This window comes from Panthera onca, chromosome A3 (genome assembly GCF_046562875.1).
Source record: "Panthera onca isolate mPanOnc1 chromosome A3, mPanOnc1 haplotype 2, whole genome shotgun sequence".
Taxonomy (NCBI): domain Eukaryota; kingdom Metazoa; phylum Chordata; class Mammalia; order Carnivora; family Felidae; genus Panthera; species Panthera onca.
The window spans coordinates 125,883,094-125,902,552 of NC_138341.1; the positions used below are offsets into that span (position 1 = coordinate 125,883,094).

General features: G+C 50.9%; 1 long non-coding RNA gene across 1 annotated transcript in view; it reads right to left on the reverse strand.

The window, feature by feature from the left end:
• Positions 1-19,459, reverse strand: part of LOC144615867 (uncharacterized) — a 742,065-nt gene that overhangs the window by 737 nt on the left and 721,869 nt on the right. The gene's annotated exons all lie outside the window — the stretch shown is intronic.

Genomic DNA, 19,459 nt, shown 5'->3' on the forward strand with positions numbered 1-19,459 from the left:
GCGCGTCTGTCGCGTCTGTGGCTGACACGCGAGTGGCACGACAAATTCAGGGAATATTCTTCCCGTGTTCGAAGGCTGTTACCCCACACAACAAACACGATCTGACCCTCATTTTCATTGCTTTGCCCTCGTAAACAAAAATTTCAGCCCACGTTTCATGTCGAAACTACACTCGTTCGTTCTTCAGGGCTGTGGGGAGGGGGGGGCTCCTCTGTCGCCGGGCGTTTATTCCTAGTGTGATCTTGTCAAGTCGTGGCTGCAGGGCAGTGATCGTTGGCTTTGGATACAAGAATTTGGCAAAACCCTCGTGTGGGAATTAATTGGCGGGGTATGGAGTTTGTAATAAAGAATATTTACAACCAGGTGTGATTATTGGTGACTTCTGTGCAACGAACACATCCTTTAGCCCAGTAAAATGTGCACCCGCTCGCATCTGTTGTCCTGGAGGGCCGTTCAGATCCAAATCTCTCTTCAAGCCTCTCTCAATTCCCCTTTCCTATCAGCATAGAGAATGCTTTTCCAGTCCTAGACCGGACTCCCCGCTTTTTGGTCAGGGTCATAAACTCAGTGGAGGGACAGGGACTGTAAATGAGCGAAACCGGTTACGGTGAGTTTTAGTAGGGAGGAGTGTTGTCCTCGGAACCGGGCAAACAGAGGCTGTCTCCAAAGGGGACGTCTGGCATCCAGTTCCAGCTGGTGGCTGCCGTGGAGGACTGTGGGCCTGTCGTGGCCCGACCGTCTGGCTTTTCAAGAAAATCCAGCAACTCAGACTTGGGTGCCAAACTTCCCGATTTGTTAATAGTGACAATCGATGCTTAAGTGAAAAAATAGCGTTTAAGCTCGACAAGACATGCCTGCGGCTAACTCACGGCCTTCTGTGCGTGCCTCGGCTCTCGAGGCCTTTCCCTCTGAGGCCCCCCTTGCGTCTGGATTCTTGGGGCTCCCAGCGTAATCTCTGTAAAGGGTCGCGGCTTTTGGAAGTCGATGCCAAGCAAATCGAGTAGCCAAAGCAGCATGAATTGAGTAAGTTGGAGGGAGCGTTATTGAACGTGGAGGAAAGCGTCACGGAGGGAAGAATGGTTCGTATCCCAGACATGTTGTACGGGCACAAGTAGGTGTGTAACTTGGGTAATTGTTCATCTGTGTAATGGGGAGAATACTACCTACTATTTAGAGATGATATACGTCAGTTCAGAGCTGGGCCCATAGTAGGTGCTCAGAAGTGGTTGAGTCCCAGCAGCCCCCAGGAGCGTCTGGCCCTGGGTGAGGAGGATAGAGAGGGCGAGAACCAGGTGGCCGTTCGTAACGGGGGGGAAGGACACCAAAGAAATCGAAGAATGTACGGTACCTACTAGGTGATCAGGGGTCTTTAGCACCAACTAGAAAAGACACAGGGACTGGTCAAAGATGTTCAGGGCAGGGAGTGAGAAATTCTCCTCTTTCTCCCAGATAATCTCAGAATAGCTTCAGGGAAGCATTTCCCAAACCCCAGTCTCAGGCACAGCCTTTTCGTATGTGGGCCCATCACAAAGTACCTCCCTGCTGTTTGCCAAATGGCACTACATAGATTACTTACCCAATACTTTTTTTTTAAAAGTGATTTGCTTTTCAGCTTAAATGTATTTTAAAAAGAAACCATATTGGGGCACCTGAGTGGCTCAGTCAGTTAAGCGTCCGACTTCGGCTCAGGTCACGATCTCGCAGTTCGTGAGTTCGAGCCCTGAATCGGGCTCTGTGCTGACAGCTCAGAGCCTGGAGCCTGCTTCAGACTCTGTGTCTCCCTCTCTGTCTGCCCCTCCCCTGCTCATGCTCTGCCCACCCCCTCTCAAAAATAAATAAAACATTAAAAAACAATAAAAAAGTAAAAAGAAACTATATTAATTTATTTTTCCAATCAAATGCAAATTTACTGAATTCTACCGTGTGCCGGGCGCTGTTCCAGACCCTGGGGCACAGTAGTGAAGGGGAGGAAAGACGGGGAGGAAGGAAAAGTAGATGGATGGCTGGATGGCTGGATGGAGAGACAGGTGTGTGTCAGGAAGTGAGGACTGCTGAGATAAGGGGGAGACGGGGGTGCTCGCATGCAGCTTTAGCTGGGAGAATCAGAGACAGCCTCTTTGCGGTGGTGGCATCCGAGCAGGGACTTGCGTAAAGGACTAGAGTGAGCCATGGAAAGATCTGGAGGGGGGAAAGCATCCCAGGCAGATGGGCCAGCATGTGCAAAGGCCCTGAGGTAAGTCTGAGCTTCCCATATTGGAGGGGCGTCAAGGAGGACGCCGCATATTTACGTGGCGTTTGTGAGCCTAGGAGGGTTGCACATGCCACGGGTGATACCACAGGTAGGTGCCGACGGTCAGGGACCCGTAACATCAGGACAGAGACAGGTGGCCTTTGTTGTTCCTATCACACGCTGTCCCGGAGAGCAGCGTTCTCAGTGTCACTGTGGACCCGGTTTAGAGCGAGGTCTCCGCGGTCCTCTGAGGAAGGAGTGCCGCGGGTTCCTCCGGTTAGAGGAGAAGGCTGTGTAGACGCTGCCATTATCTCCCTGCTGCTCTCGAAGGGCTGGCCATCCAGAGGGAGAGGTGAGGAGGAAGAGAAGAGACGAGATGCGAAACCAAACATTTGCCGCACCTGAGATCGTCACACCGGGGTTGAGGGGTGGAGAACTTCCATGCTTGTCTTGCGGGTCAGGGAGCTGAGGCTTAGGAGGCAGATGGCTGAGTCTCTCCTCCCTAGGCTCCTGCCGGCCTCCCCGTGACCCCACATCTGCTTGGATGACCCCTCGCCAGGCTGGCCTCCTGGCTGGTAGTCTCTGTGGTCCCATGTCGACCTCTTCCATCAAAAACACATTCAACAATAAACGTGCTTTATTATATTTTTTAGTTTATTTAAAGAGAGAGAGAGAGAATGAATGGGGGAAGGGCCGAGAGAGAGAATCCAAAGCAGGCTTTGCTTAGAGCAGAGCCTGACGCAGGGCTCAGTCTCGCAACCTCGAGATCGCGACCTGAGCTGATTTCAGGAGTCGAACACTTAACCGACTGAGCTACCCAGGCGCCCCAACAGTACGCATACTTTCAATGTTTTCTTTCAAATGTCCCATTTCCTGATCACCCTATCCTAACATTTCTGCTAATATTCTAATGCTCCCCAAGGCAACAGTTCTCTGACCTCACTGGGACCTTTGACCTCGACATGCCAGTCCCCGACCTTACTGCTTTTTCAGCATCCATGGAAAAGTTCACAGCCTTCACTGTCCGTCTCGTCCAACCCAGATCCCACATCCCAACCTTATAATCAATCCCCGCACACGCCCTTTTGCAGACCCCGCCGTTCGAATCCTATCCTCTCTCTGCTCGTGTGTGGGCAGAGAATGACGTAGAAGTCCTACAACGCGACAAAGAGGTTTCGCTTGAAATTCCTGAACTCAAACCTCACACTCCCCCTCCAAATACTCCCTCTGCACGGCAGTCGATACATTTAAAAGGCAGTTGACAAAATGGGAGGGACTATTTGCAAACCATACATCTGAAAAAGGGCTAGCCTCCAAAATACGTAAAGAGCTCCTAGAAACCAATGAGCAAATAATCCGATTTAAAAATAAACAAAGGACCTGAATACACCTTTTTTCCAAAGACATATGAACCACCAATAGGTAGATGAAAAGGTGCCCAACCTCATCAGGGAAATGCTAGTCAAAATCACAATGGGATGGCACCTCACACCTGTTAGGATGGCTGTGATAAGAAAGGCAAGCGCTAACAAGTGTTGGCGACGATGTGGAGAAAAGGGAGCCCTCGTGCACTGTTAGCGGGAATGTGAATTGGTACAGCCACCTTGGAAACGGTCTGGAAATTCCTCAAGGTATTAAAAATAGAACTATCATGGGTTCCTCCAATCCTACCCCTGGATGTACACAAAGGAAATGCAATCTCTGTGTCCAAGAGACAAGGTAGCATCATTCACAATAGCCGAGATATGGAAATAACCTAAATGTCCTTCAGTGGATGAGTGGATAAAGAAAATACAGTATATGTATCTACATAAGGGACTCTTATTCAGTCATGAAGATCAAGGAAATCCCGCCATTTGCAACAAGGTAGCTAAATCTGGAGGGTGCCATGCAAAGCACAGTAAGCCGGACGGAGAATGACCAATACCGTATGGGGTCACTTATATGTGGAATCTTAAAAAAAAGAAATAAAGGCCCATTTCACGGAAACAGAGAGTAGAATGGTGATCGCCAGGAGCTGGGCGGAAATAAGGAGATGGAGGTCAAAGGGCACCAACTTTCAGTTACGAGAGGAGTAAGTTCTGAGGCTCTGTTTACATCCTGGCGCCTAGAGCTAATAACACCGTATCACGTAGTTGAAAGTTGCCGACAGGGGCGCCTGGGTGGCGCATCCCACTCTTGGTTTCGGCTCAGGTCATGATCTCATGGTTCTTGAGTTCGAGCCCCGCGTCGGGCTCTGCACTGACAGTGTGGAGCCTGCTTGGGATGCTCTCTCTCTCCCTCTCTCTCTGTCCCTCCCCTGCTCATTCTCTCTGCTTTCTCGCCAAACAAATAAATAAACATTTTTAAAAAGTGTTTAAAAATAAAGTTTCCGAGAGTAGACCTTAGGCATTGTCCCTACACATACGTAAAAGTGTTAACTCTGTGAGTGATGGGTGTGTAATTACCTCGATCCTGGTTTTTATTCCACCTTACGTATGTATGTCAAATCATCACGCTGTATCACATGTATATAAAATCATCACTTTATTTTTTTTTTATTTTATTTTTTTAACGTTTATTTATTTTTGGGACAGAGAGAGACAGAGCATGAACGGGGGAGGGGCAGAGAGAGAGGGAGACACAGAATCGGAAGCAGGCTCCAGGCTCTGAGCCATCAGCCCAGAGCGCGACGCGGGGCTCGAACTCACGGACCGCGAGATCGTGACCTGAGCTGAAGTCGGACGCTTAACCGACTGCGCCACCCAGGCGCCCCTAAAATCATCACTTTAAATAGGTACAACGATTAGTCAATTATTTGTCAATAAAGTAAAAAAGATCCCTCAAAACCAAAAAAAACAACCCCAAACCCCCAAATGCGCCCAGGCACACTTCTCTGCTCCTTCAGCGGCTTCTTCTGATCCCCCGACTAAACTCTCTCCCATCCCTTCTGTCTCCCCCACTGTCAGCTGCTAACCTGGCCGTATACCTCACTAGATGAGCAGAAGTTGTCAGACATGGGACAGATGCTGCCCCCCAATATCTGTTATCTCTTTTACACCTCGCACTAGAGCCCCGATGTTTAGCTAGAAACATGGCTGCCCGGACCCAACACTGCAGCCCCCAGACTCCTTTGCAGCCAGATGTGGCCAAGTGACTGAGTACAGGTCACTGTGAGTGAGCCAAAGTGACGAGTACGATATCCGAGCAAGCCCTGTGGCAGACAAGACTAACTGTTCCCCCAAATCCCCTCTCTCTTTGCTCCTTTTGGCAACAGAAATCCCGTTGTTTTAGCTGGATCCATGGCCATTCCCCTAAGATGACATTTCCCAGCTTCCCTTACAAGAGAAAGGGTCATGTGACCAAGTTCTGGCCAATGGGCCCCTTTGTCAAGGTCTTCATGGCCACTCCACCCGTGGCCTGTCCCCCCAGACCAGGCCAGAAGGGAGATGGAACCAGGGCTGGAGGGAGTCCGGTGGAGCCAGAGGAGAGAGGAACAACATCGCCCATGGAGGTCAAGGGGCCCCAGTTCCCCTGCACTCGCCCCAGACCGGGAGCACCTCGAGCCCAGTGGAGGAAGGCACCAGCATGGCATCTCAGGAAGTTGTGAATCTCAAAGAATTTTTCTATAACCTCAATAATAACAAGACAAGTTTCAAGCCACCGTGCTACAGAAAAGATTTCATAATCTTTTTATTGTCTCTAGAGAAAACGGTCTTATGAAATTATGGTCATAAGAAAGGAGTGTGTCTCAACAATGTAGTAAAAGAAGAACAGAGAAGGATCGGGAAGATAATAGCAACACGATCGATAACTTGTTGCTTTTCCTGAGTCGGGGGTGTTTGTGGTCAATGCCAGCTTTTTTGACATGCCAGAGTTATGGCGATTTCTTTGCTTGAAAGAAAGATTCCCTTCCAAACTTCATTTCAGAACCATATTTTGTAAAACCACTATGGGTTAGTTGGTTGGTTGGTCGGTCCAAGTAAGAGTCCCTGAAATTGGATCGACTGGGGACGGGAGAAGGGTTGCAAGCTCAGTGTCCTCTGGTCCCTGGAGCCACAGCTTGAGAACGGCCCCTGGCCCTTCCTCCCTCCACCAGCTGCCCCCAGGATCCCACAGAAATGGCCAAACCCTGGAGCTCGGAAGTGGCAGTGACAGGAGGCTCTGGTGACAAATTTTTGTGGCTTAGCAGGCCGGGTGGGAGATTTCCTCCAAAACGTGTCTTAGTGTCTCTGCATAGGAGAGCCCCTTACAGTTCCCTCCAGCAAATGAATCCCCTCCATCTCCGCCCCCCAGCCCTTATTCCGGGGGCCAGGGTGAGCTAGGACTAGTGGGTAAGTCTTGAATCCATGTTTGTGATTATTTGCCCTCTTTAGGAGTAGCGTTGGGGAATGGCCAGAAGAATCCAGAATTCATTTCTAGGCTCATTAAAAGAGATGGTCAGGGGGCGCCTGGGGGGCTCAGTCGGTTGAGCTTCCGACTTCGGTTCAGGTCATGATCTCGCAGTCTGTGAGTTCGAGCCCCTGTCTGGGCTGACAGCTCGGAGCCTGGAGCCTGCTTCCGAGTCTGTGTCTCCCTCTCTCTCTGCCCCTCCCCTGCTCATGCTCTGTCTCTCTCTCTCTCTCTGTCAAAAATAAATAAACATTAAAAAAAAAAATTTAGGGGCGCCTGGGTGGCTCAGTCAGTTAAGCGTCCGACTTCAGCCCGGGTCACGATCTCGCGGTCCGTGAGCTTGAGCCCCGCGTCGGGCTCTGGGCTGATGGCTCAGAGCCTGGAGCCTGCTTCCGATTCTGTGTCTCCCTCTCTCTCTGCCCCTCCCCCGTTCATGCTCTGTCTCTCTCTGTCTCAAAAATAAATAAACGTTAAAAAAAAAAAATTAAAAAAAAAAAAATTTAAAGGAGATGGTCAAGGAAAGGAAAAATAACAACCCAGTTCGTTGGGGCTGTTTGGGCCACATCCCCATTCAACGCTTTCTAACTCCCTGCAGTGGCTGGAAAGCTTTTACACAGAAGCTGAAACTGAACAGGCAAGTGACAAGGGAATCTGTGCTCGGAAGGTCACAGGTGGGCCCGGCCAGAGGCTCTTCTTCCAGCAGCGACTCTGGCTGCGTCCTTCCAGGTTCATGTGCTCTGGGAACGTTAGCAAACACCTTCCAGCATTTTGTTGGTTTCGATTGGCTTAATCGTCCATTTCTGAGCCAGTCCTGGTGGGCGGGGAGAAAGGGGGTGCAAATCAGCTTGCATCAGCAGGAGGTGGCCACGAGGGCTGTATTAATGTCCCCAGGGCTGCCCTTATAAAGCACCACAAACTGGGTGGCTTCAAACGACAGAAATTTGTGGAGGCCGGAAGTCTGGAATCAAGTGTCAGCAGGGCCGAATTCCCTCCGAAGGGTCTCGGGAGCAATCCTTCCTCGCCTCTTCCAGCTTCTGCTGCTTGTCCCCGAACCTTGGCGTTGCTGGGTTTGTAGCTGCGTCCTTCCCATCCCTGCCTCCCTCCCGCTATGTCCCTGTTTTAAATTTCCCTCTTCTCAGAAGGAAGGACATTCTCAATGGATCGAGACTCCACCTAAATGCAGCACCTCATCTTGCCTTGATTATGTCAGTAAAGACCTGCTTCTCTGTCTCTCTCTCTTTTTTTTTAAAGATTATTTTATTTTGAGAGAGAGAGAGAGAGAGAGAGAGAGAGAGAGAATCCCAAGCAGGCTCCACGCTCAGCATGAAACCCAACGCGGGGCTTGATCCCAAGACCCCGGGATCATGACCTGAGCTGAAATCGAGAGTCAGACACTCAACCTCTTGAGCCCAGGTGCCCCAGCAAAGACCTCTTTCCAGATCGAGTCCCATTCACAGGTTCTGGGTGGACATGAATTTTGAGGGGACGCTACTCAACCCCGTCGAGGAGTTAATGGCCGCAAACCCCATGGCTGAGAGGGGACGAGGTGAACACCTCAAAGGAAAATCAAGGTCCTCCTGGCGTGAGAAAGGGACTAGATGCTGGCTACCACTTAGCACACTTCTCCCTGAGACATGCCTGCCGTGTGTGTGTCCAGTTCTGCTTGAACACCCCCACGGATGGGGGGGATCCCTGCTGAACCGGGCAGTTTGCTGCACAGGCGGGTGATCGCCAGGGGGTGACCCTGCCCTGGTGTTCACCATAGGTTTTGTTTACCGCCTTGGTTATTATTTGATCAAGGAGCATGGGCTTCCCTGGCACAAAGCTGATCTAAAGGAGTTGCGGGTGGGAGGGATGGGGGTGCCAATGGGGTACATAGAGAAGAGGTGACCCGGTCAAGAGCGGGGGGCCCAGAAACTGTACAACGTGTGAGGCGGGAGACCCGGGTTTGGGGTTCTGCCTCAGCTCCTTGCCAGTTTTGTGACCTTGGGCAAGTGATTTTTGCCTCCATGAGCCTCAGTTTCCACATCCATAAAATGGAGGTGATAAAAGGCCCTACCTCAGAGGTTTGCTGGACAAACAGAAATGCCAGATGGGAGAAGGTCTGGGCACCCACACAGAGTGGCGATCCTCCAAAACTTTCCCGTCAGAAGTGGGCGGGGCTTCCTGCCCCACCCAAGGGCACCCCCAGCTCCCGCCCTGACCGAGGGCCAGACTCAGTTTCCGTAACTGTTCATGTTGCTCTCCAGCACAAATACTTTTCCAAGCGGCATAGGAGGAGGCTGGGATTTCGACACGAGACACACGACTTTCACAGAGCGATGCTTTGAAAGTGTTTCGGGACCGTCACATGCTGGGTCCCGTCCAGGGTACAAAAGAATTATCATGGATGGTTTGGTACGTGGTTTTGGAGGTTTTCCACCTCGTGAAATTTTGAAGTGGAAGAGCTGACATTTTGCTTTTAATTGATCCTCACAAGAAGTGAAAAGTTCCCAAGTAGGTTATTATGTTGAAAACTTCACATTCTAAACAAAACAACTTCAATCAAATTTAGTTCTTAAGAATTATTTTATTTAGTGTTATGAAGGCAGGCACACCGATATATTGTACAAAAAGTTACATTCATGTGAGTCTCTTTGTTACAACATTTGAGAATCTTTAACAATTTTGCACGTAACAATAGCACACATAAAGTCAATACCTTCCAGAAGCTGTGTATGTGAGTTTCCCACTGGATTGGGCACTTTGTACAAACTTCCAGACTTGGGGCACAAAGCCATCCCAGCTCTCCTGACTTGACACCCTGGACTGGTGGTTACTGAGATATGGTCCCCAAAGCTCTCTCTGCCACATTGTTATTCATGCAGCTATAAATAGGACATCTGTTTTTAAGCTGATCAATACAGTGTTAATATCTAAAGTAACAGAGAGATTTTTAAGCCTCCAATTTACACGTAGAAGGTAAATAACATGTGTTGTGTGCTTTATTGATTAGATGGATAGATACCTACCCAGTTACAGAACCACTGGTGAAACACAGTTTTAAGTCTGCCTAAAATGACTATAAAGTGGGCATTTGTCTCTTTGACTTTCCAAAAGCCAAAGGAAACCTAATGTCAAATGGCCACAATCGTCTGAATCCACAGCCACCGCGGTGCACACAAATTTTCTACTCTGCGTGGAGATTGACCACAATATTAACAATGTTTGTCTCCCTAGGCAGTAGAATAAGAGGGAATTTTAGTATGGTTAATTATGCTTCTCTGCATTGTCAGACATTGCAAAAATAACCCTATTAAAATGTGTAATAAAAATTTAAAAGAAACTCAAAACTCACTACAAACCATAAGGTCAAAGGGAAGCTGTGGTAGAGTCGGTTATTGTTCAGCAAACATTCACTCCCTGCCCACTCTCAGCATCGCGAGCTTTTCCGCCTCACCCTCACGGAGGTTGGGCTTGGTCATGTGACTTGCTCTGGCCAATAGGAGGTGGGCTGAAGCCACAGGGTGTCAGTTCCCAGCCTAGGGATTGAGAAGTATTGGGTGTTTCCTCTCTCTCCTCCAGGAATTCCCATAATGGGCTTGTTCCAGCACATCTAGCCCGGATTGCAGAGTGAGAAACCTGTTACAGACCTGAACCTGACCTGCAGCCTGAAGCAAGGCTGAGCCAGCCAACTCAAACATCTGAAAGCAAAAAAGAAACAGTAAGATTTCTGGGATTGTTTGTTATGCAGCAAGCACTGACTAATACAGAGTCCAAACAGGTAGGCAGTGTTTTTACCTCACTCACTGAGTATACCCTTGCCATGCCCCAAAGCCCTAAAATAAAACAATGATACAGTCGCCTTCTCAAGAATGCCTTCCCTGGCTATGCACTCACACACACACACACACACACACACACACACACACGCACACACACTGATACTCGATGTTCCTGCTTCCCTGCTTTACTGTCCGACATGCCATGTACCTGAATTCTCACTTACTTGTTTGTGTATTAACCATATCCCCTGCTAGAATGTGAGTTCCACAAGGGCGGGCCAATTGTGACACTTACGACGAGAGATTCCATGCCCAGAAGAGTGCGTGGCACGTGAGTAGACGCTCAGTGAATATTTGTTGAATGAATGACTAAATGAGTGAATGGATGAAAGTGTGTAGAATGTTTCAGATACATAAGAGAGGGGAACTGCACCGCAGAGGTTGAAGAAAGATGCTTTCCTCCTCTTCCATCGTATAGGCTGAAAAAAGTTGATAAAAACTTTTTAAATGGAAGGCAAATGTACAAAGTAATAAAGGCCACTGGTAGAAGAAGCAATAATATAATGGCTAAAAGCAGGGAAGCGAAAGGAAGAAGGGGCAGTGGAGGGAACGTATGTGAACAAAATTCCTTCTCTCTCTGGTCCCTGGCCGTTGTTTACGGTTGATAATTTAAGACACAGCGCTCTACATTTGTTCCTTAAAGAAGAGGCCTCAATGCTGTAAAATATGTCTCTCAGTTGTATGCAGGGTGGCCCAGACACTGCTTCTAAAATTTTCAAGTTAGGTGCCAAGTGTTGAAATTTGGGATATTTCATATTTAACCGTTTCTCTTAAAAAGATCTGGCCACGCTGGGCCTGCATTCTGGAATCCAGCCACCAGGTGGCGCAGAGTAGCAGCCCCTCCCATTACATGTGGCTTGAATCCTTGGTTTGCCGTAGGCTCTCTGGGCTTTTCATTCCGGGTGTAAATATTTAATGGTAAGAAACTCAAAAAAAAAAAAAAAAAGAAAGAAAGAAACAAAAAATTCTAACAGCAGTTATTTCAAATCAGTGGGGCCTAGGGGCATTGAAAAGATGGGAAAGGAGAGTAGCTCATTTAGAACCTTGTTCCCTAGGAGAGCGTTTATACATGAGGTCAGGTACATGCGCCTTGTTCACATAATGAAGGCACCAATTAGGTTTTAAAAGTCACTTAAAAATACATTTTTTTACTTTCAAAAAATTGAAAAACACTGGAAAATATAAAGGCCGAGGATAAAAACTGCCCGTGCCCTGCCAGCTGCTACCAGCATCTTGGTACATATTCACCTAATCGTTTGTCTATTGTGATAAATCAAGCTAGTTAGAAACAAAGACGGACATCTGGACAGGTGGACATTTCCACATCGTTGAGACCACGCTGTGTATAAAACGCTGTGACACTTGCCATTTTAGATTGTTGAGTATTGCACATGAGGCTGAGTTCACATACACATTGCCTTTGCCAACGTCAAAAACTGTATCAGCACTTTCTCCCAGCATCTGGCTTTTTCTCTCCTTCTGAGTGTGTAGAAAATTGAATTATGTGCGAACCAAGTCAACATTCCAGTTTTCCTGGCAAAGACTGATTCTGTCAGTGGAAACAGAGTGTTTTCATTTTCCTCCTCTCTCCCCATCATTCCACGCTTTTCTGGTTTCTCTGTGTGCATATTTCGCCTCTGGATTTGGCACTGTGAGGCTGCTAAGTTTTTCCAGATTTGGGGTCCGATGCCATCCCGAATCTCTGGGTTTGACAGGCTGGGTCGGTGGTTTCTGAGATATGAACCAAAAAGCTTTCTCTGAGGCCGTCTCTCAATCAGATGACAACTCGTGAGGTGAGAATTCGCGGTGACACTGCTTTCGGAAGCCAGAGTTCACTGCCTTCCGCCTGAAATGTACCTGCACAGTGCTGGGCATAAAGGAAGTTCCCACCAGGTCCTCGACGGTGGAAACCAGATCAGGTAGCTCTTGGCAGGGGATGTAACAGTTTGGCTCCAGATACACTCCCCTCTTCGCCAACATCCTCCGATCTGAACAGCACTTACGGCTTTCTGACACGGTAGCACCAGTGGCCAGTCTGACTTCTCTGATTCCACCGTGGGTTAATTTTTGAAGACAATCACAAGGTGCCCCCCATGTCAGCACCTGAGATTTCCAAGCTCCCAGGCCCTTCTGTGCCGACTGGAAGCCTGATTCCTGGGACAAGGTGGGGAAACAGGAGCTGCCACCACCCATCGTCACTGCACCTTGGAGCTTGCCCTCGGGGCAGTCGGCAGGTGCATCATCGGCAGCCCTCCTTTCCCTCCCCCTGCCCGCCCACCCACATGATGTGGTGGGCAGTTCCCGTGACTTTCCCGCTCGCTTCTAGGTAATGACAGATAGCAGTATGATGATGACAACAGTCACGTCTTCCAGTCACTTCCAAGTGTAACAGCCATCTAGACCCAGCAATTAACATGCCACCTCACATCCAAGTTCTGAATTTCATTCGTGTGACACCTCTCCCCTACCCCACTCTTACTGCTTCTCCTCCCCACCTCCCCACCTGACCGGGAGGAGGCTAAGGGACACGAAGGCCTCACGTGACTGGCGCCGTTAGGATGGGGCATCGTGCTTTCTGGGCTCCGTGGTGTTTGTAGAGGATTCCTTCTGTCATTAGTGTGTGTGTGTGTGTGTGTGTGTGTGTGTGTGTGTGTGTGTGGTTCCTGGGAGCTCCACCCACTGGGAACCTCTGAATGAGCTTCCTTAAAGGCAGGGGACGGGTCTCCTCTGGCTGGCCACTTTCCATTTGGCCCGCAGACCCTTGGCCTCCTGGGGTCCAGCACCTTCCCTTCACTGGAATCCTTCCCATTTCCAGGCAGGCCTCTCAACTGGGAATCCCAAGGGACCCCAGCCCAGCTGCTTCCGTGGGACTCAGAACCGCTGGGTGGAAGAAACTCACCCCTTTGGCCCGCTCGCGAGCTACTTCCGGTTGCCGCTGGCAGTAATTCATCACCCTGCAGGGGCTGAGCGACCACAGTCTCAGTCTCCTAGACTTTTCTAGGCCTGGGTCTGGCAGTTCAGGAGACTGGAGGTGCACCGCAGTGTCTCCCCAACTCCGTCCTCTCTTCGAGGTAGGCCCTGAGCTAAGGGTCTCAAAGCCGATTTCCACACCCCCCCCCCCCCCACCTTGCAATTCCTGCGCAGGTGGAGGGGAGGGCACCTGTTACCCATCGGGTTACTCCTGACCTCTGGGGTTTCCGCCAGACTGAAGGCAGGAAGATTCCCCTTCTCTTTCGACGTCTGTTCACAGCTGTCATCTCCAGCCTGTGTCAACTCCAGTACGGAAAACAGCCACATCTTCTTCTCATTCTCTTGTCCCTTTGTGACAGCACCACTCATACAAGGCGGAGCCCAAAGACCGTGCTAAGGCTGGCGTCTCAGAAGGGAGCGCGGGTGGCTGGGACACCGCCCACTTCCTTTCACCCTCCTGTTCTCGGTGGGGACCCCTCTGCCTTGCCTGGCCAATGAGGCCATGGCAGCCCCTACCCCCCTGACTACAGCGATTGGCTCAAGAATGGGGGCGTGGCCAAGGCTAAGCCAATCAGAGCCAAGGTACTGCACCCTGGGAATGACTTTTAAGTCTCCTGAGACTGCCTTTCTTATTGGATGGCTGAGGGACTGGGCTGGGGCCCGGGGCCGGGTCTTGTCTCCTTGCTCCCAGCAAGGAGAGCCTGGTCGAGAATGAGGCCAAGACGGCAGGCAGAGTGAAGGTCAAGAGCATTTTAGGCGTCAGCCAGTGAATTTCTTTGTGCTCATTTAAGCCAGTTCGTGTTCTCCTTTTCTTTCACTTGCAGTCAGGGGACCTGGCTGATACAGAAAGAGGAAGAATCGCACCCCAGGAGGAAAAATGATTAAGCATCTCATCGGAAACTTGCTGAGTCTTAAATGTCTGATGGGGGCGCCTTGGTGGCTCAGTCGGGGAAGCTGTGGACTTCGGCTCAGGTCCTGATCTCACTGTTTGTTCGTGAGTTCAAGCCCCACATCAAGCTCCGTGCTAACGACCTGGAGCCTGCCTGCTTTGGATTCTCTCTCTCTCTCTCTCTCTCTCTCTGCCCCTTCCCCGCTTGCACTCTCGCGTGCTCTCTCGCTCAGAATAAACAAATAAACTTAAAAAAAATAAATGGAATGAAATATCTCCTTAGCTTAACTCCCATCAAGAGTTTCATCAATGTATCCAGCCAGCAAATATCTCTGAAGCACCTCAGTTTCCCCGACACCCTGAGCAAACTGTTATCATTCAGATGTTATAGGTAAGGAAATTCGGACTTCGGCCAAGACAGGAGACCACGCTGGGATGTTGGAGCCGGGGCTCTGCCACCGTGTGCGTCTGACGGCAAAGCCCTTGGTTTCCCATCAGGCTGCACCAACTGCTCTGAGAGGCGCCGACATTTGCCAGCCAATGCCTGGTTGCTTATTGGGTCATATCCCGGGAACGAGCTCCTGGAGCAGCAGGTCCCAGGCTGTACCACCCCCAGGGGGTTGGCAAGACGTGTCAAGGCGGGGTGGGCAGCAGTCCCTCTGCCTCCTAGGGAGCCTTGAAATCATGCCTTTGCGGTCCAGCGAGTCTGACTTACCCTGGAGTCTCTCACGCGGCTTAACACAATGCCTCACATCCAGGAGGTGCTCGATCATAGTTTACCGAGCGAAGGAAATAATGAGGAAAACGTCTGCCTCAGCAACCAATGCCAGTGCTATGACTCAAGCCGTGCGGATTGTCCCCTGGAGAGGACCGCGTGCACATGCAATTCTGTGCCTAAGAATCTACCCCGCAGACACATTTGCACATAGACTCCTATCAGGGCCGCATCACAAGGTTGGGCAGGGTGTGCACTGCCCAACACCGAGAGGCATCTTTCACACCACGGAAGACGGGGGAAGAGGGAAGATCGCTTTTCACGGCCTACCTTTGTGTGCTGTGTGAATTCTTTTCTTTTTAGCATAGTCATATATCTTATTCCAAACACAAATTTTATCTAAAAACCGAGGTGGTGTTCAAATTTCTTACTACATTGCTTGGCGCATCAGCCATTCTTTATTATTATCGTCACCGTTTTTTAAAAGAAAACGCTGCATGTCATTACACCGCAGAGACACACGAGGGCGCGCCAGGCATCTGCTGAAGGGTTTCATAGCAGCAGTCACCGAAGGCTAGAATGCGGGGAGTGCAGGGGTGGGGGAGAAAATCCTGGGAGCCTCCTAGGACGAGAGTGATTCTTGGCTCCCTTTTGGTCCGGCGGGCCAGCCTTGTCAATGAAATGCCAGGGCTCCTTTCCTGAGTGCTTCCCTGCCGGGAATCAGGGGGAGAGCCCATCGTCCGCAGGTCCTGGGGACGAGAGCTATGTAGGGGGAGCTGCCGTCGGGAGGTCCTCCTACCGCAGGACCTTAGCATTCTCATCGACGTGAGGGATAATAAAACCCACCTTGCTGGGCTGCTGGGACGATTAAGCAGGGGCTCTCAGAGATCGAGAGAGGCCTGAGCTAGTACTCTCGGTAGTGAAACACTGGAAAGGAGAAGAGAGAGGCACAGAAAGAAAAAATGCCCCAAACAGAGTTACCAAAAGGGAAGTGGCTTTTACAAGGTCAGATTTTAAAACTCAGGCCTTTCACACACACACACACACACACACACACACACACACACACCCCAATAGTACTAGGTAGAGACAGAGAGGGTGGGGTTCGTTTAAAAATAGTAATTGATGTGGTCTGACAGGGGACCCAAGGTTAATGATTTTCTCTGATTTCTTCTGCCATCCACTCAGCTCTGGCAGCGTTTCCCTGTGACTTGGGTAGAACCTTATTCAAAGATAACACCAAAAAATCCTTCGCTGATGCCTGTGGCAGACAGATTGCTTCTCTGCCCGACAGCTGTCCTCCCTTTCTGCCCTTCCCACTTTGTTCCAGCACAGAGCAGATGGCAGTGTGCTCAGTGGAGAGATGATTTACCCCCAGTCCCAGGGGGTGAGTTGAAATTGATCTAAATCATTCCCTTTTGCTGGCAATTGGTTCATTATTGGGCGTATGCCCTGGTTCTGGCCAATGAGAAGTGAGTGCATGTCTCCTGGAGGCTTCTGGGAGAGATTTTCCCGTGTGATAAGACAAAGGAAGGCACTTGAGAAAATTCTCTTCTGTCTGTCCTGTCTTTGGACATTGTCAGACTATCCGGAGCTGCAGCAGCCATCTTGTGACCATGAGGAAAAGACCAGGAGACTTGCAGAGGCCTATATCCTCATGTCTGACATAATGGAGCTGTTGAATTCACCAACCCTGGGACCATCTGCTTCAGGACTTCTTGTGATATGGTACGCTTTCTAGAAAACTTCTGGCTCAAACATCTTGGGGATGATATGTTACTCGCAGCCAAAAGCACATCTGATGACACAAAGCTCCTTAGGAACAGAATGAGGCAATGCCCACTGCCTTCTTGAGCAGAATGCAAGAATTTGCATTTCTAACGAGCTCAGAGAACCTCATTTTGTGCAACCCTTGCCTCAGCCGTGTCTTGGCTGGAAGAGACACCTGCAGGCGGAGTAAAGCTCAGGAGTCAGGCAGATGTGTTTCAAGTCTCGCCCCAGTCCCGCGCTGGCCGTGTGACCTCGGGCCAGTGAGTCGGTCTCTTTGCACGACTTCCCCATCTGGTAAAAGAACTCCCAGCTTTCCCCTCAAACCTGCTTCTCCACAGGACCCCGCCCCCACCTCGGTATGTGGCAGCTCCATTCTTCCAGAAGCTCAGCCCCAAGTACTTGAATCAGCTTTGTGGGCTCCTGTCCTCTCACACCTCACCCCCAGCCCGTCGGAAAAATCTGTTGGTTCTGCTTTGAAGGCGCCCCCAGAATCGGACCACTTCCCACCCCCTCCACTGCTGTCGCCCCGGTCCAGGCTAGCGTCAGTTCCCTCCGAGACCGTGGTGGCCACCTCCCCGCTGGTCCCTGCCTCCATCATCACTCCTGATACTCTGTGCGTCACACACAGCCGGAGAGATCTCGGTAGAACAAAGAAGCATCGTGTCCCTACTCTGCTCGGGATCCCCCGTGGCTCCCCCCCCTCAGTCAGAGTAAGAGCTGAAATCCTGCAGCGGCCTTCGAGGCTCCTGGAGATCTGATCTCAGCTCACCCTCCACGACACGTACCCTGTTCCAGCCACACTGGCCTTCTTGCTCTTCCTCCTGCCTTCTACCTGGAACAGTCTTCTCCAGATAGTGGCCTAGCTCCCTCCCTCACTTCCCCCTGGCTTCTGCTCAAAGGTCACCTCCTCAGTGAGGCCCGCCCTGATTGCTCACCTAATAACCGACCCCTCCTAACTTCTGCTCCCCCAACATTACCCCTGGCTGCTCCATATCCTGGTCCATTAGGTGCCTATTTGTTTATTTACTCTGTCACTATTTTTTTTTAATGTTTTGTTTATTTTTGACAGGGAGAGAGACAGAGCATGAGCGGGGGAGGGGCAGAGAGAGAGGGAGACACAGAATCCGAAGCGGGCTCCAGGCTCGGAGCCGTCAGCACAGAGCCCGACGCGGGGCTCGAACTCACATACCGCAAGATCGTGACCTGAGCCGAAGTCGGACGCTCAACCGACTGAGCCACCCAGGCGCCCCATCTCTGTCACTATTAAAAGGCGGTCTCTATGACAGCAGGGTCCGAACCTGTTGTCTTGTTTATCTGGACATACAGTAAAATCCACTCCTTTTGTGGTACAATACTCTGAGTTTTGATACGTAGATAGAGTCCTATAGTCGCCACCACGATCAGGCTGCAGAGCCGTGCATCGCCTCCAGAAAGATCTGCCCTTTGCCAACCCCTCCTTCCACCCCACCCACTGGAAGTCACCGATCTGTCGTCTGCCCCTCAAGTCTTGCCTTTTCTAGAATGTCACAGGAACGAGTCGTACAGTCAATGGCCTTTTGAGACTGGCTGCTGCCACTCGGCATCGTGCTTTTGAGACTCATCCGTGTTGTTGCTTTCCTCGGGGGTCTATCCCTGTCGTGTTGCTGAACTTCGGGCTATGGTGTACCCGGGCTTGTTCGTCGCTCCCCCAGGTGAGGGCACCTGGGCCCGTTCCTGTTTGGGGTGATCGCGAATAAGCTTGTCGACGCGTTCACAGACAGGTTTTTGCACGAACACGGGGCGGTTGTGTCTCTAGGTTAAACACCCAGCAGCGGGATCGCCCGGTCGTAGGGTAGGTGGGGTCTAACCCTGGAAGAGACCGCAGACTGTTGTCCAGAGTGACATCTCCCACCCCCGCCGGCACCGCGGGGGACCCGCAGCCACTCGGCAACCCCACACCTGTTATGTTCTCACCGTTGTATCTGGCCAAGCAGGCGCTCAGGGAGTATCTGCTGAATGAATAAATGGCTGAACTGGATGCTGTCACACCGGGCGGTTATCGGGATCGAGTGGGACAAAGTTTGGAAAGCATTAGCCATATGCCTCGCCCTTGAATGCACTCAGGACCTGAAGGTCATTGTTGACATCAGGGGCCACCTCCCCAGGGGCAGTGTCCCCAGCTCCACCGGACAAGGTCCCCGGCTCACCCACCTCCTCTGTTCTGATCTCTGGCTGCCTGAGCTCCGGGCTTGGGGGATAGAAAGGTCTCCCCTCCTCAGGAACCGGAGGTAAGAATCCCCCCACGCCTAGCAGGACCCCCAAACCTGCAAGCACATGCTGGGCCAACCTTGTGGTTCTCTCTGCTCCAGCCGAGGAGGAGCCCAGGAGCCTTGGGTCCCACTGTGTTTTCCTTGCCTCCACGCTGGAAGGTCCCCAGGCCGAGGAGGGGAGCGCGTCTGTTTTCCTGGCTGGCCCCGTCCCTTTGAGGGGGCCACCGATGCCCCCCCCCGTCTGTCCCGGTTCCTCCCAGTTTGGCCGAGCTGCTCGGCCTCCCTCACCCACCCCCATGGGGACCTGTTTGCAGAGTCTTTTCACTACCTTTGCCTTTTCACAACGACCCCTCCCCTTCCTGCTATTGTTTTTCTAGGTTAACTGAAAACGCTCCCCTCTCCTAGCTGGGGAGGCCCGCAGACAACGCCAAGCACAACAGG